The sequence below is a fragment of the Anastrepha ludens genome, chromosome X (genome assembly GCF_028408465.1).
Source record: "Anastrepha ludens isolate Willacy chromosome X, idAnaLude1.1, whole genome shotgun sequence".
Lineage (NCBI taxonomy): Eukaryota > Metazoa > Arthropoda > Insecta > Diptera > Tephritidae > Anastrepha > Anastrepha ludens.
Window position 1 is genome coordinate 31604735 of NC_071503.1, and position 18174 is coordinate 31622908.

General features: G+C 39.5%; 1 long non-coding RNA gene across 1 annotated transcript; it reads right to left on the minus strand.

Moving 5' to 3' along the window:
* Nucleotides 1-12195: 12195 nt before the first annotated feature.
* LOC128869562 (uncharacterized) lies at nt 12196-15712 on the minus strand. Its single transcript, XR_008455336.1, has 3 exons — nt 15498-15712; nt 12436-12564; nt 12196-12348 (listed from the first exon to the last, which is right to left on the minus strand). It is a non-coding gene; the product is annotated as an uncharacterized LOC128869562 (long non-coding RNA).
* Nucleotides 15713-18174: the final 2462 nt, after the last annotated feature.

Sequence of the window (18174 nt, forward strand, 5' to 3'; positions counted from 1 at the left end):
TTATAATAAAATTCAATGATTTGTAAGCGTTGTTCGTTTGTAAGACGATTCATGGTTAAATTATAGATCAAACTGAAGAAGTTTGACAGTGAAACAAAACACGAAACGGGCGTCAGCTGTTTAAACCAACTGTTTAAAAAGATAATAGCTAAAAAATCACATGTTAGCTTCCACTTTCAGAACTTTTATCTTCATTTAAAGTTCTTGCTTCTTCTTCCCTCTTAAAAAAATATATAATTGTACTTTGGTTGCTGAGTCTTACCAGGTCATTTTAAATTTCTCGATATAGAGATAGAAAACTTTGCAGCTTCATTTTGAACTTTCGGCTTCTTTCATTAGAAGGGTCTGCATTCAAGAAAATTGGGTCGAGAATTTCCGCTAAGCATAGGCCTTCTTTTATTGTTTTTAATATTAAATTATTAACTGCACAATCTTCCTCAGTGCTACTGTCCTCAGAATCGATTTGAGTAACAACTTCGGATGCCATTTCCATCAAATCCGCTTCGTCAACTTCTCTATCCACCAAAGAATTTTGAACGTCCTGAATAGACATCTCCACAAAGCTTTTGCCTCCGATTAGCAAGTTCTAACTTGACGATTCAGGCACGTTTTCTATTTACAGTGAAGAGACCTATATTTTCTTCCATAACGCATTTAACGTTGATGTTTTCAGTTCTTTCAGCGACAAAGATATGATGTCGATACAGTCCTTGATGAAAAATTTCTTCCAAGCTTCCATTACATTAATTGATTTTGAGACGGTTATGTCTAAAATCCAGTGTAAAGTTCTTCTTGTGTAATACATTTTAAAGGTATAAATAATACCTTGATCCATTGACTGAGGCAACGAGGTAGTGTTAGATGCTAGGAACAGTACTTTGAAGTTGGGATGATTCAAATCTTGTGGGCAACATAGACCATTATTGCACAAAAGGAGCGTTAGAGATCTTTAGACACCTTAGGTAGGTAGGTAGGTAGGGTGGTTGTCGCAAGACACACTTAGACCTTCGGCAGGTCCATTGTGATACCACTGGAGCTTATCCTTACTCTACGTGTTCCTTTTCAAACCGTCCGGTTGCTTTAATAAACGAGCAGAGCTTCGTTAGTTTTAGATGGGCTATGTCCGCTACATCGGTTAGAAATGCTGTATCGAGAGTGCGTAGCCTTCTCATAGCTAGGCTTTCATACTCACATAAAAGGTGTCTGACTGTTTCCCCTTCTTCTGTATTAAGACAGCTTCTACAGAAATCGAAGTAAGGGAGTCCTAACCTTCTAGCGTGGCTGCCTATTAAACAATGACCAGTTAAAACACCTATCATTTTTCTTATAGATTCTCTGTTGAATCTTAGCAAGATCTTCGATCGACCGCTGTTCCAGTTCGACCATGTCTGTCTGCTTAGTTCGCATGTTGTGAGGTTTTGCCAGATTGTATTTACCTTTTTGATGGTTTCCCTGTCTATAAGTAATTTACAACTAGCTATGAGCATGGGTATCAGCGCCTTATCCGGTTCGAGACCGAGCGTTGTACCGGTTCTTACAAGTTCATCCGCCTTACAATTTCCTGCAATGTTTCTGTGGCCTGGTACCCAGATAAGGCGCACCTTGTAGCACTTAGATACGTCATCTAGTAGTTTAAAACATTCTAGAACTGTTTTTGACGAGTGTGTTTTTGATTCCAGCGCTTTTATTGCTGCTTGACTGTCCGAGTAAATGAAGACTTCATTTGCGGATAATACTCTCGTTTTTATTTCTTTAAGTCCCTCTTTTATGGCAATGACTTCCGCCTGAAATACACTGCAATGATCAGGCAAGCGAAATGATTGGCATACTCCGAGTTTGTCGGAGTAGACCCCTCCACCTACTTGGTTGTCCAGTTTTGAGCCATCTGTGTAGATGTTTAAGTCATTTATCTTGACAATGAGCCCGTTATCCCATTCCTCTTTGGAAGGAAATACTGTGACAAAGGATTTATCGAAATTGATGTCCTTGGTCCTACAGAAATCCGTTGTGCTGGGAATGTAGGGGAATTGTTCTAAAATTGAGGAGTGCCCTCTTTGGTCCGTTCTGAGTAGGCCGATTTCTCTTAGTCTGAGAGTTGCTTTGGCTGCTGTTTGCTTACCGTACTGCTCTATTGGTAAAATGTTAAGCATAACATTTAGTGCATCTGTGGGTGTGGTTCTGAGGGCCCCGCAGATGCAAAGACTGGCCATTCTTTGTATGTGTGCCATGGTTCTTTTGACGTACAATTTATCTAAAGCTGGCCACCATACTAATATGCCGTATGTTAGGATAGGTCTGACAATTGCCGTGTAAAGCCAGTATACGATAGATGGGGAGAGACCCCAACTTAGTCCTATTAGCTGTTTACAAGAGTATAGTGCTATTGTCGCCCTTTTTACTCTATCTTCGACATTTGCCTTCCATGTTAGCTTTCGGTCTAGTATTAGACCTAAGTAGCGGGCCTCATCACTAAATGACAGTGCCGTTCCACCTAGAGTCGGAGGAGTTATATTTGGAATTTTGTGTTTCCTGGTAAATAGGATGAGTTCAGTTTTATTGGGGTTGACGTTTAGCCCATTTGCTTTTGACCAGTTTTCAACCATGTTTAGTAAATCCTGCATGACTTCTATGAGTGTATTGGGGAATTTCCCCCTTACTACCATTGCAACATCGTCCGCATAGGCTACAACGTGTTGTCCTCTCTCCTCTAGGCTCTTTAGCAATGAGTTTAGTACCAGCACCCATAGGAGAGGGGACAGCACACCGCCTTGAGGTGTTCCTCTGCTAACTTTTTTCTTGATCTCTGAGTCCCCTAGGGTTGCGATCACAAATCTGCTCAAGAGCATGTTTTTGATGAACTCAACCAGAGCGCCAGAGATCCCGAAATCCGTCAGTGCCTTTATTATGGTATCCGGTAGGATGTTGTTGATTGCGCCCTCGATATCTAGGAAGGCTACCAGTGTGAATTTTTTATTATACATTGACTTCTCGATTTCTGTAACAAGTGAGTTAAGTGCTGTTTCGGTTGATTTCCCTTTACAGTACGCATGTTGTGAGATGCTGAGCTTATTAGGGCTGATGTTAGCCCTTTCCATGTTGATGGGACACTTTTCAGTTTCAGAGCGGCCTTAAATATGACCGTCAACCACTCCATGATGTAGTTTAGTGAATGTTGTATTTGGGCCGGGAATAATCCATCTGGGTCCGGTGATTTAAGTGGTTTGAACGTGTTCACTGCCCAGGTTATCCTAGTTTCAGTGATAATTTCTTCAATGTCAGAGTTTGGTCTTTCTGTACCATTGTTGATTAACACGTTAGATGATTCGTTGCTGGGAAAGTGTGTGTCCACTAGCAACTTCAGAGTTTCGTCACTCGAAGTGTCCAACTCCTGTCCGATTTTTGGAGGTATCCGGTGGTATAGTGTTTTTTTGAAAGGATTTTACGCAGTCTGGAGGCCTCTGTGGTTCCTTCGATTTCTCCACAGAACGTTCTCCAACCAGACCTTTTCGCTTTCCTAACTTCTTTTTTGTAAATTTTTAGCTTACTGTAGTAGCAGTCCCAGTCTTTACTCTCTCGTGTCGCTTTCGCTCTATTAAACTGTCTTCTGCTGTCGTTTCTTAGTGTTGACAGGTCTTCTGACCACCAGGGCGGCGTTTTCTTCCTCTTATACTTAATTAAGGGGCAAGCCTTGTTTAGCGCAGTTCTACAGACCTCCGTAAGGATTTGTACGTGTTCGTTCAATGATTCTCTGTCTTCAATAGTAATATTTTGGGAGTTTGGAAGTCTTTCCTTAAGTTCCCGTTTATATATATGCCAGTTGGTCTTTTTCAAGTTCCTGCTAGCGGGCGGGGCCCGTGAACTGTTTCCCCCAAATTTTATTTCTATGTAACGATGATCGGAGTAAGAGTGTTCATTCAGAACCCTCCACTGCGTCATCTTTTCGTAGAGGGTTTGACAAACTAGCGTAATATCAAGAACTTCTTGTCTATTGCGCGTAATAAATGAAGGTTCGTTGCCTTTGTTACACACTAAAAGCTTACTACATATAGTATAATTAAAGAGAGACCTCGTTCGTTTGTATCCGAGCTTCCCCATACGGTATGGTGGGCATTGGCATCACCTCCTAGGGCTAGTTTGCGGTTGTGTGCTTTGCAGTCTTCCACAAGGCTTCTTATTAGCGGCGACGGCAGTGGACCTGTGTCGTCTCCGGCAAAGTAGAACGAGGTTAGCCAGATGTTGCTTCCGCTCACTTCCCAGCTAACCGTCGTAGTATCTGCGTTACTGAAATTTTGAATCATAAATATATTAAGATGTGCTTTTGCCATTATGCATGCTCTTTTAGTACCTTCACCATTGGTCTTGTATACTTTATACCCTGATGTCCTCAGACCGCAGATTTCGCCATTCCGTACCCAGGGTTCCTGGATGAGGACTACGTCCGGCTGATCTTCTGCCAGACGCTCCAGGAGGGCAAGGCAGGCTTCTTTACAGTGATGAAGGTTTATCTGTAGAAGATGCATCAGCTGTTAGCGTTATGTCTGGGTCTTCTTTGCTTTCGCATAAAAGTTCCCTTTCGGAATACTTACGCTGTTGTGTGTGGTACTTACCCTCCCGTTCGAAGTACAGCCTCCCTAAGCCCATTTCTGAGCCTGAAGAGGCGTATTCTTCTTCGGTGGGCCGGTCGTCTTCGCTCATTGGCTCGGTTTCGCTCATGGGTTCTAGTTCGCCCATGTGCTTTTCACCTTCCTTAGTGGCGGGGAACTCAATTGCATCTGTGTCGGTTTTGTAAATGTGAAGCTTCACCTTTACAAAACCGTATCTCAGATGCCCATCGCATTTCGCTAATGGTTCGATTGAGTTCTCTGTGAGGAGCAGGAGAGCCTGCATGGTGGCGCGCTTCTGCTCTTTCGATTCTTCCGCGCTATTTTTGTTGGTGAGAGTTTTGACATACCTCCATTCCTGCGTTGGGATGTCCGGATTGCAGACCCGAATGAGCTTCATAATTTCTTCCGGGTCTTCGACGGTTGAAGGTAACCAAACCCTTGCTCGCGGCCTGGACGGAATATCCTTCCTGTCCACGACCACTAGCTTGGCATTTGGGTACACCTCGGCGACTTTGGAGATGGCCTCTTTATAAAGTTGAACCGATCTCTCATCGTCGCATGCTATAATTTTTATCTGGCCTTGGTGCCAGCCTAAGTCTTCGCACGCAGACGGGGGGCCGGGGTTCTCCAGAATAACCTTCAGTGCCACTTTCGTTAGCTCGGCCTCTATCCATTTCCACTGGGCCCTGGGGATCATACCTTCTGGGTGGTTCTCGTCCAGGACTCCTATGATAAGGCGGTCATTTGCAACCTCCGCAAATGATCTTCTGAGCGTCACGCCCATTGATTTGTGCCTTTTTGCGTTTGGCTTATTTTCCTCCAAGGACCGCTGTCGTTTCGGAGCCGATTGTGTTGGTTTGAAGTCGGGGTTGAAATCAGGGATGATCGCTTTCGCTCTATCAATCGCCTCTTTCAACTCCTGTGCCATTTCACCTTCCTTTGGGTGAGTTTCGTGCACCCTCCTTAGGAGCCTAGCTGCGTTTCTACGATCCTGGTAGCTCGCTTTCGCTGGGTCTACCACCCTCACAAGCGGCCATCCTTCGGTACCGGAGCTAGCAGTAGAATTGCTTCCGGTCGGGACCGTTTTTGGGGGCTGAATCGCAGTTGACTGCCGGGCTAGTGCCCCCCTACTTGTACTTGGACCTGTGTCCAGTTCTGAGTGCGTGTCAGCTGCTCTTTCGATTCTTCCGCGCTATTTTTGTTGGTGAGAGTTTTGACATACCTCCATTCCTGCGTTGGGATGTCCGGATTGCAGACCCGAATGAGCTTCATAATCTCTTCCGGGTCTTCGACGGTTGAAGGTAACCAAACCCTTGCTCGCGGCCTGGACGGAATATCCTTCCTGTCCACGACCACTAGCTTGGCATTTGGGTACACCTCGGCGACTTTGGAGATGGCCTCTTTATAAAGTTGAACCGATCTCTCATCGTCGCATGCTATAATTTGTATCTGGCCTTGGTGCCAGCCTAAGTCTTCGCACGCAGACGGGGGGCCGGGGTTCTCCAGAATAACCTTCAGTGCCACTTTCGTTAGCTCGGCCTCTATCCATTTCCACTGGGCCCTGGGGATCATACCTTCTGGGTGGTTCTCGTCCAGGACTCCTATGATAAGGCGGTCATTTGCAACCTCCGCAAATGATCTTCTGAGCGTCACGCCCATTGATTTGTGCCTTTTTGCGTTTGGCTTATTTTCCTCCAAGGACCGCTGTCGTTTCGGAGCCGATTGTGTTGGTTTGAAGTCGGGGTTGAAATCAGGGATGATCGCTTTCGCTCTATCAATCGCCTCTTTCAACTCCTGTGCCATTTCACCTTCCTTTGGGTGAGTTTCGTGCACCCTCCTTAGGAGCCTAGCTGCGTTTCTACGATCCTGGTAGCTCGCTTTCGCTGGGTCTACCACCCTCACAAGCGGCCATCCTTCGGTACCGGAGCTAGCAGTAGAATTGCTTCCGGTCGGGACCGTTTTTGGGGGCTGAATCACAGTTGACTGCCGGGCTAGTGCCCCCCTACTTGTACTTGGACCTGTGTCCAGTTCTGAGTGCGTGTCAGCTGTCCTCGCTTTCGCTGAGGCTGTCGCTGTATGTTTGGATCGACTTATTAAGCCGATGGATGGCGTTTTCTTTGAGCTCGGTGCGACCGTTGCTCTTGTTGCGGAACTGTTTGTTCCTGTCGGTCTATTAGAAGGAGGACCGATCTCCTTTTTTTATTTATTTTTTAAAGCCTGTTTGCATTTTGGACCCACGAGTGTCGGAGAAAGGATGTCCGCCCGTGCATAGCTCCGAACTACACGGGTAAGGCTAATTATTACGGAGGGCGCCAGTTATCCGTAAGCTCCGTTCGAGACTTGGTTATTTTATAGAAGGGCCCTAAGCCTGACAGATTCTCGGCACGGGTCGCATCACACCTTAATCCAGCCCTTCACCCCCGACCACGTTAAAGGTACCTTGAGTAGTGCTGTACTATTGAGGAGTATCGAACCCTACCCATAGTACCCTTAACTTAGCTAAGTACCTCCTGAAAATAGGAAAACTGTGGTACTTATTACCAGCTGGCACCCTCGGGGAGGGTTCAGTGGAGGATTTTCGCCAGCCCTTTAGACACCTTAAACCCGGCTGCTTTTTTCATTTTTTGATATAAAGGTTCTACTGCGCATTTTTTTCCCCCAAACCCCAGTTTCGTCTGCATTGAAAACTTGATCTGCTGTGTTACTCTTCTATAATGTTTTTAATTTTTTTCTGGATACGTCCCAGCGGTTTCATTCTCCTTGGATTCTTATGCTATGAATTGCAAAACGGTTTTTGAATTTTTCGAACCAACTTTTACTTGCCACAAAATCTGAATTGGCAGAGAATTCTCCTTCTTCTTTAATTTGTTTGTAAATTCTTAGTGCTTTTTATTTGATGATTTTTCTATCTAATGGAATTTTTTTTGACAGCAATCATCAATCCAAATGCTGAGTGCCTTTTCAACTTTCTCAAATATTGACGACCGGGGCGAGCTCAACGTGTTGCAGATATTAATGATCATGCAGCAACTGCACTTCTTATATCTTTTCACTTTTTTTGATAGTCAGGACTATTGCTTCATTCAAATGAAGGCTTTTTCAATGTATTTTAAAAATATTTTTGCAATTTTCTTATCGCGTTATAAAAAAACCGTATTATAAGATGCCGTGTTGAAGGAGGGCTACCTGTACCTTCATTCATAAAGCAAGCCGCTGATTTGCCAATTATTCTCAACGATGACAAAAATTAACATCCAAGATTGAAGAAATCACTCACGACCTTTCGAAAATAGTTAATATTGGAATATTTCTTCTAGAAACAATAAGATGCAGAAAATGCTATCAGAAAAAAAATGTTTCTTCATTTTGGTGTTTCACGTTCTCCGAATTCCGAATGGTAGTCATGTATCAACCATTCTGCTACGGCGGTTGCGAACATGTCGAACATTTAATATTGAAGAAATCACTGAAGCTTCTTTGAGCTGTGTTCGCCTGCAGTATTGTTCATAAAAACAGAGACCAAAGCCTCACATTGTTAAACTAAAATGTTCCTATCAATAAGCACTTTTCATTTCTAAAATGTAAATATTCAGGCATGTTCTGAAAATCGCCCGATTTCAATTCGGATCCGATTTTGTTTTGGGTGTTCTGTAATTCGTCCCATTTCATTTAAATTCGAATTTAAGTTCGAAACAGCTGATTTCTCTTTGACAACTAAATAAACCAAATGACAAAAGAATTTGTTGGCATAAAATACGAAATAATTTCAAAGTAAACGGCTTTAATTAAAAATTATCATGTTTTTTATGGCAGCTTATGTGTTAAACGAACAGGAACAAAATTACCAAAGTAGAATAGATAGGCGGCGTTTAAGGGACCATTCGAATACTCTCAGTGCACCGGATTCTACGTAAGATTAGAAATGCTTATACTTTGTTGCATTCATTAAGTTTTTCTACTTTAAATTTGTTTCCAACTATCGCCTAAACAAGTACGCTTTTTCAGAAGTGCTCAATGAAGTAAAACCTTTTGTCAAAGAAACGTCCATACCTATTTTACTAAAGCTGGCAGCAAGTCTTAGGTTTTTCGCAGAAGGTTCCTATCAACGTTCCGTCGGAAAGGATACAGATATTGCTATGGGTAGAAGCACAGTTTCAAAAATATTATCCGAAATGATCAATGCTTTGGAAAATGTTCTGTGTCCTAAGTGGATTAAGCTGAAAATGTCTGAAGAGCATTCTAGAAAATCAAAACTTCATTTTGTAGAAAAATTCGATATTCCAGGAGTAATAGGGTGTATTGATGGAACACATGTGGCTCTGATTAAACCTTTTGAGAACGAGTATCTATGTTTTAATCGAAAAGGTTTTTTTAGCATAAACGTAATGATTGTAAGAATGAATTTAAATTGTGTTCCAAAAATTTTAAATTTACTGCCTTTATTTTACAGATTTCTGATTTTGATATGATAATAAGAGCAGTAGATGCAACTCGGCCTGGTGCAAGCCATGACGCTTTCGTATTTAGTATGAGCAGTGCAAAATACTATTACCTATCGCAGTATGAAGCTGGTGACCGAGGGTCTTGGCTACTGGGAGATTCTGGTTTTGGTATAGAGCCATTTCTGCTGACTCCATATATAAACCCAGACCCAAGATCACCAGAACACAGATTTACCCAGCAGCATGCAAAAGCACGTAACATCGTTAAGCGTGTTATAGGAGTATTAAAAAATCGGTTTCGTTGTTTGAAAACTACAATGCCATATACGCCGCAAAAGGTAGTGAAGATAATAATTGTTTGTTGCGCACTACATAACATATGTAGGAGTAATCAAATAGATGACATTGCAACAGAAAGCGTATTAGAAAACAATCCAATTGATGAGGAAATTGCTGAAAATGAGGAAAACAGTAGTTTATATAGTGTTGGCAGAAATATAAGAGACTCTATTGCTAGAAATTTAATATTATGAAACATAAAATTTATTCATATTAAAAGTAAATATATACATAACAGTTCAATAAGATTCTTTTATATTTATTTTTTAGTCTCTATCTCAAGCATTTTAATTTTAACTGTTTCATGTTGCAACTGCTCCATTTTGAGGTAATGTCTTTGCTTTTGCTCTATACTTTGAGTCTTCAAGCGATTTTGCTCTGCCAACAATTCATTTTGTTTCTCAACAGCACGACAAAGTCGTCGAATCTCTTCCCTTTCATTTTCCTGCGATTTTGCAATCTTGTGTTGGTTTTCGCAAATGTTATCTAAAGTGGTGGATATTTTCTCCATACAAGTAGATTGCGTTGCGATACACGTCTGAAGGCTGTCCTGCGTTGACTCTCGTGGCCTTTTTGCAGCTCTCGGGGTAGCCACCGCTTCCCTACTTGTTTATGAACGTTCTTCCTCAGATTCGATAGCGCTATTATTTTCTTCGTCCCAAAGCTTCTAGAATGGTTTATGCCCTCAACGGCTGCAAAAATTCCACAAGTTCTTCCAACACATTCTTCGTTGCTCGTCAGTACATGCTTATTAAAGGGTCCACCTCCTGTTGCTCTCGATTCTAGATTGTTATGGGCAACCTTTTTCCGAATGCACCCCTTCCAGTCAGACCATATCTTGAAAAAAGACAACTCAAAAATATTTATTTTAATACCTCATGGAAATAAGTATATGTGCACAAATTTTTTTTTCTGTATCTCTACTAAAATTAACGGTACATTTATTTTTTATTTATTTTTGGTATACACATTTGAGCCTACTGCAAGAATATTACTGTAAAATTCTTCTTCGTCACCATTCGCGGTACCGTTATCATAGTTTTGTGTGTCATCATAGCACACTTCATAGGAAATAAGTATATGTGCAATATGACATTAGTGGGTATTTGGCAGCGATCGCGATCACATTAAAATATTTTGGCAATTCTTTTTAATTTTTTTTTAATTATTAATCACGTAAGTAATTAATTAAAAGCGTGAGCAATTAGAAATTGTCATATTGTTGTTGAATTGAACTGTAGAATGCCACGTGGGACCCATTTGACCGCTGAAGAGCGTGGTTTGATCCTGGGAATGAGAGAAAGTGGCAAAACAATTGCAGAAATTTCTTCCCGCGTAGATCGTCACATCAACACCATAGCAAACTTTTGCAAAAATGCATCCAGTTATGGTAAAAGCAAGCGCAGCGGCCGACCAACGTCTCTTAAAGAACGCTCCAAAAGGGAGATTTGGCGTCTTGCTGCCCAAAAAGAGATGCCCTGCAGCGAAATTTGCAGCCATCTGAACCTCAACGTTTCCAGGAGACGAGTCAACCAAATAATTTGCGAAAATAAGAATCTGTCATATGCTTTGCGAGAGCCTGTACCAAAGCTACTACCACGTCACCTTAAGGCCCGCTTGGCATTCGCGGAAAAATACAAATTTTGGACTCACGAGTTCCGAAATGTGGTTTTTTCCGACGAGAAAAAATTTAATTTAGACGGTCCAGATGGCTGCCACAAGTATTGGCAAGATAAAAGACTGCCCCGACAAACCCGTCACAAACGCAACTTCGGTGGAGGGTCGTTAATGGTATGGGCTGCCTTTGGATATGCCGGAAAGTCCCGAATATGCTTTATTCCGACAAGAACCAACGCGGAAATGTACATACAGCTTCTTGACCAAGAGCTCATTGATTATTCGGACTAAATACTTACTTTTTTCCATCCATTAACATCTTTTTGGGGCGGCCCTTCTACATTTAGCAACGTCGCACAGTGCGGCCGATTCCCAAAAAGCTGGCCAAAAGTCGAAAAAAAAAGTTTCTAGATAGAGTTTTTTTGTCTTTGGGTTGGCTACAGTAATGCCTTGAGTAGTGATAACCGTTCATAGCAACGTCCTGTACCCTAAGTATCCTCTGTATTTTCAGTCGCAACGTGGCCTTCGTTTGAGCATCGTATTACTGTCGATGAATAGTGAAAGTTGTACACATTTGAAAGATTTTGTAATGGAGTAAATTGAACAAAACCAAATGGAGTCATCTTCGGAAGGTTAGTAAAATACGAGAAATCTTTAGTACATATCAATACCTCGACACAAAATTTTTAGCTGCAGCAATACGTAGATACATTTTTTGCAATTTTTTTTATAAAATTTGAGTTTTCAAACTGTATAGTAATACAACGCCGTCATATGCTGCTTTGAAACCTATTAAAGGTTACTCAAAAAAGTAATGGTTACTGAATAAAACAAGATTCAGCTGCTACCACTTGCTACCTTGCGACCCCGAAAACATATAAATTTACATGCATCTTGATTATGTTCTTGAATATACGCTATTTCACGTGAGGGGGTGGCCAATAGGGGTGGAAGGGGGTGGATTTTCAAAATTTTAAGATCAAATTCGTAATCAGCGACCCTGAAAACATAAATTAACATGCATCTTGATTATGTTCTAGAATATACGCTATTTCACGTGAGGGGGTGGCCAATAGGGGTGGAAGGGGGTGGATTTTCAAAATTTTAAGATCAAATTCGTAATCAACGACCCCGACAACCCCCGAGTAAGAAATTTTGAATCAATTACTTAATTTTTTGAGTTTTGGCTAGCTTTTCGGGAATCGGCCGCACTGTGCGTCGTTAGCTCTTTCCACTTTTCCTCAACAGCAACTCTGTCGCCCTTCGAAAAATTCTTCGCCAAATCTGGATGAGATTCCATAAACTCGGCTAAAATTAGCTCTTGCTTGGAGTTCTTGTGTTTTTCCCTAAAAGTTTTTGAATAAGTTTTAAATATTTTAAATAAACACTTTTATTTACATAAATATATGCAATTATTTTGAGTAAATACTCACATTTTGATAAATTTATTTCAACAAACAGTTTATAAGAATGCTACAAACCGCTAACGTTTAAGTTGCCGAAAATTTAACTGGAAAATTTTAAAGATTTCGATTTCCAGAACAGGGTGACAAGACGATTTGCTGATGTTCAAAAAAAAAAAAAACGAAAACGGAACGATTTACAGGTCAAGTCAAACGATTTGAAAACGGAAAATGCGAAAATATTGCCCGAAAACGATTTGCAGAACATGCCTGATTATATACTTTTCTTCTTGAACATTCAAATTCACTTATCGAAAAATAATGTACTACTTCATAGTAAAGAAGTTGGTTAATTAAAATATGGAACAATTTGTTGACGCTTCATAATTCATAATTTTTGGCACAATGCCTATGAGCGTGCGCTGGATTTCTTCAAAATTTTTAGTGAATCGTAATATTTGACACAGCCACTAATATTTCACTCAAGAAGCTGTATCTTGAAAGAATTAACGTAATTAAAAATGTTATTCGGAAAAAATACACATATATATGTATATTGTTTATTTAAAACTAACATAGACTTAAAAAACTTTACTCCATAAATAAAATATTATCGAAAATCATACGATTCCTTATATTTTTAAGAAACATAATTAATCACACAAAGTATGAGTTTTAAATTTTAACTGATTTCATGTTTTAACAAAGCAACCTATGCCTTCGAATAAGTCCCGTTATAAATATAGTCATTCGAAACACACCTTATTTGGTAATTTCAAGTGTGGCTTTCGCGGTATTAGTATGATACATCATGGATCGGAAACAAGCAGACACAACTGAAGCTGAAAAAAAAATAACTATGCACATGCATAATTAGGACAAATCAAGAAACAGTCAAACGGTGAGTCGAAGTCGTTTTACTATTTTTAGCATAATAAAACGTTTTAAAGGGTAAAAAAACCAAAGAGCCGACCAAAAACTGGAAGGCCTTGTAAATTGACCCTCAGTGATAAACGCCATATAATAAGAAAAATAAAAAAGAATCCAAAAATTACATCAACGCAAGTGGTAACATAAGCTCGTGAAGAGATTAATAAAGAAGTCCATCCGAGAACAGTTCGCAGGGCCTTGAAACGTGCCGGGTATAGCTCGCGAATGGCTCGAAGGAAACCACTCATCAGCAAAGTCTATAAAAATAGAACGATAGAGTTTGCAAAGGAATATAAATATAAGTCATTTGAATTTTGGAGTAACGTCATATTTAGCGACCAGAGTGAGTTCAGCATTTTTCATTCGGATGGAAGGATTCGAGTCTGGAGAAAACCCAATACCGAATTCGATAAAATAAATACAGTAATTACAGTGAATCGTGGTGGTAGGGGGTGAAATGATGTGCGGAGGTATGTCAGCGGTAGGCGCTGGTAATCTTGTATTGTTTAAACGATAACTTACATGAAAGTACGCAAAACTTGTGTGTCGCAAATAACTTTTATTTTCAACAAGATATTGATTCCAAGAATACTGGCCACGATGTGCGTAGGATCATACATTATGTGTCTCAGGTTCTTCCAACACCACCATTGTCTCCAGACTTGAATCCCATCTAACATTTGTGAGATGAACTCGGTAGGCGTTTCGCTAAAATTAGCAAAACTAGCAAAACCCAACTAAAGGAGGTACTCTAACAGAAATGGCGACATATGATGTGACAAAACAATTAGTTAACTCTATGCCAAATAGACTTAATGAAGTCATCAGGTAAAAAGGAATGCCCACTAAATATTAAACGTTCATTGAACTCAATATTTTATTTGTGAAATTGAATTGTGTGAATAATTTTGTCCCTTTAAAATCTGAAGAATTTTGTGATTTGTGTTAATTTTTCATTCATGGAGTAAAGTTTTGTTAATTTATATTAGTTTAAATAAACAATATTTTTGTGCATTTTTCTTAGAATAACATTTATAATTATATTAATTTTTTCTCAAGTTACAGATTCTTAAATGAAAAATTAGTAGTTGTGTGATTAATTTTGTCCGTGTTTGTATATAAATTTACATATTTGAATTTGCATATGCCATCTTTCTGTGTGCCTGGTAATGAAGGAATTAGATTTGGTTGGTGAGAATTCAACAAAGTTTTATTTAACAGATGCTTAGACAGTTTCAACGACAGACATATATACCTATGTGTATATATAGTTTTGAATAATTTGCTGTTTCTAAGCCACTAGTGAATTTAGCATACTTGTTTTTTCTAATACAGTGCCTGTAGCTATCCTACAGCGTTAACATTCGTTCTTCCTACTAACAAACGAATTTCACTCAACTGGTGTTTAATTTGACCAGTTGACTATATTTCTGGTAACTTTTAGTGAAAAATATGTCAGTGGTGAACCACGTGCGCAAAACAAGTACTCCTCAAATTTCAATGCGTTCCTGTCATTGATACTTCTCTATACATTAACGTTCTCTGCATCAAGTGTGCATATGCACATACAAATAGATATGTATGTATCTATTTGTATATGCATATGCAAAAGAGAATTATTTTATGTAAGGCAGGAATTCGTATTTACTTTCATATTATTGCATGCAGATATTAAAAGACGCACTAAGAATTAAATATGCAAGAACTTTTGTAATAACTAACATAATATATATATTTATATATATGTATATCAATATGCCAAAACACATGTACGCTCTATGCATTCTCGTCTAAAATTAGTTTCAACACAAAAAATTAAGAAGAATTTCCACAAATTTGTATAATGTTTTGACACACCAAAATATGAGGTCGTTTTACAGTATTTTGTTTATCTTGTAATATTCGTTTAAACTGAAGGAGCGAACATTAAAGTTACTTTGATTTTAAATGTTGGGCTTATAATTCAAATATATCTATTTTTGAATGTGCATTTCAGTTTTTTTGAAAATATAAATGGAATAAAACTTCGTTTGTCAACGAAGTTATAAATAGAAATAAACTATTTGAATGAGCCTTGCAAAATGCCGTCGGTCATTCGTCAATTTGATATCCTGCAGAAGCCAAAAACTGTGCTTAACCAATATACTAACGAAAGAATTTACCGTAATCAACTCTGTTAAAAGTTTCACCACACCACGGTGGCGGTTAGACCATTTTTGACAAATCACACTATTCGTATCCCGTGAGACTTGTCTATACATTAACGTGTTCTGCACTTTGCATCGCCACTACGACACGAAACACGAAAGTGAATATGAAAAATAACAAAATGCAAGGAACAAAGTTCATTTAAAAAATGTAGTTTGGTAGATTTTAACGGAAGTTTTCCGGAAAAAATTAAAAAATTTGAAGATAAAGTTCGTCTGCACGTACGGAAGTTCGATGTATTGCAAATATATCAACTAATATTTTTAATAAATTAATAGAAAATTGATTGTTTTTCACTAACACTTGATGAAAGCCTCGATATAACTAGCACTGCTCAATTGTTTATTTTTATCCGTGGAATTGGTAAGCAGTTTTGTGTGACAACTGACTGTGCAAAGAACATGACGGGTCACAATACTGGTTTGGTAGGCATGATTAATAAAAAAATTGAAATAATTCAATATTACACAGCCTCCTCTGCCACTTCATTGTATTATGCATCAACATGCACTTTGCGCAAAAGTTGTAAATTTGGGAAATCTTGTGAACCATCGAACATTCTGGAATTTCTTAAAAGGAATTGACGCAGAATATGAAAATATCATTTATTTTTCTGAAGATGGATGATTTTTCGAGTTGATAGACGAGATTGAAATGTTTTCGACAGAAAAAGAAAATAATATACCAGAATTACTGAATACAAATAGATAAGCGAGTTTGTTTTTCTTGTGAACATCACCACTTACCTTAATAAATTAAATATAACACTACGATCAACGAGCTATTCACAGAAATCAAAAGTTCCCAGCCTAAAAGCATCAGAAAATCCATGAAATTCGATGGATCGATTTGAATATTGTTTGCCGTTTCGTGGTCTTTTACGAAATTAAGCCATCGATGAAGCGTGAGTGGCTTAAGACTTTCATCCCAGTCGGTTTTATCAAGCCATACTTGCTGCATAATAATTTTTGCCGTTATTTTTACTGGACTGAGCCAACCGGCGGGGTCGAATAATTTGGCAATAGCTGATAAAACCTCGCGTTTGGTGTAGGTGGGTTTATTCTCGATTGGGTTGACGAGAAAGAAAAATGAATCTTTTATGGAGTTCCATCGTATACCTAGGGTTTTGGTATTGTCGAACTCGGGCAAATTCAATAATTCCATGTTTAATTTATGTTCCTGAGGAAGTTCTGCTAATATTTCTGGGTCATTTGAGGTCTATTTGAGTAAAGCAAATCTAGCGGATTCCAAAGCAGAAATTAGTTCATCTTTTGCTCTTTCCTGTTAAGACGTCTACGTACATTTCGTTGCGAAGAATATTCGATGCTATAGGGTGTGTATCTTGGACGTCATCGGCTAGCTTTAATAGGGTTCGAATAGCTAAATATGGCGCGCAATTTATACCGAACGTACGAGTAACTGTTTGGAGTTCAAAGTCTTCTATTGGGTCTTCGACAGATTTTCTGAAGAGTATTCTTTGAAAAGGGGTGTGCTGCGGGTCGACAAGTATCTTTCGATACATTTTTTGGATATCCGCGTTAAAAACAAATCGAAAGAGTCTCCATTTTAAAATTAGAAGGACTAAGTCCATTTGAAGAGTGGGTCCAACCTATAAAGTGTCATTGAGGCTCTTTCGATTAGATGTTGGGCTTGATGCATTAAATACCACTCGTAATTTTGTTGTTATGCGGTCGGGTTTAATAACCGCATGATGTGGTAAATACTATGAGGTGGTTTTATCCGCGGGCTTATATTCAACTTTCTTCATGTGGCCAAGTTCCAGGTATATGGTAATTGCTTTATCATATTCCGCCTTAACTTCGGGCCTTTTAAGTAAAGACCTTTCATTTCTGAGGTATTGAGGTATTGGTTTTCGGGGTTCTTAAAGGGTAGAGTTACTACATAGCGTCCGCTGGGGCTTCGACGTGTAGTTTTTTGATATCTTTCTTCGCAAAGTACGTCTGATGGGGAGAACTTCCTCTACCTCCCAAAAACGAGTAAGTAGGTTATCCGGGCTCATTTTATTGTAAAAAGAGACCAAGTTTGGTGACAGAGACAATCTGGGTACAGGGCCAGTCAAAATCCACCCAAACTCTGTCTCCTGGGTGAAGAGTAACCTAAAATATTTCGTTTAACTCTTCCTAGAATAAGTTTTGGGTATAGATCACTACCAATCAATATGTCCACCGGTCTGGGTTTGTGGAATTGGCGATCTGCTAATGTGAAACCGAGCTTTTCAAGGCACAACTTAGGGTCAAGTGGGTATGAGGGTAAATTATCCGTGAGGCTGTTTAAAATAAATGCTTGTGTCGATATTCTAAAATGTGTATTCAACGGTGAGTATAGGGTAGTTCCGCACATTTTTGTTGGTGTTGCTGAAACTGAGTTATTTAACCCAGTTACTTGGGCTGACATGGAGTGTGTGGGTATATCGAGATTCTGCTGTAGTTTTTTGGATATAAACGTAGCTTCGGATCCCGAATCGATGAGTGCTCTTGCAGTGAATCTTTGGTCATTATGTTCTATCTGAACCATGGCAGTTCCTAATAAAATCTGCATCCTATTTGGGTTGAATGGGTCTTGGGTTGTCGATAGAGTGGACTGTATGATGTTGGTATAGGTTTTGCGGAT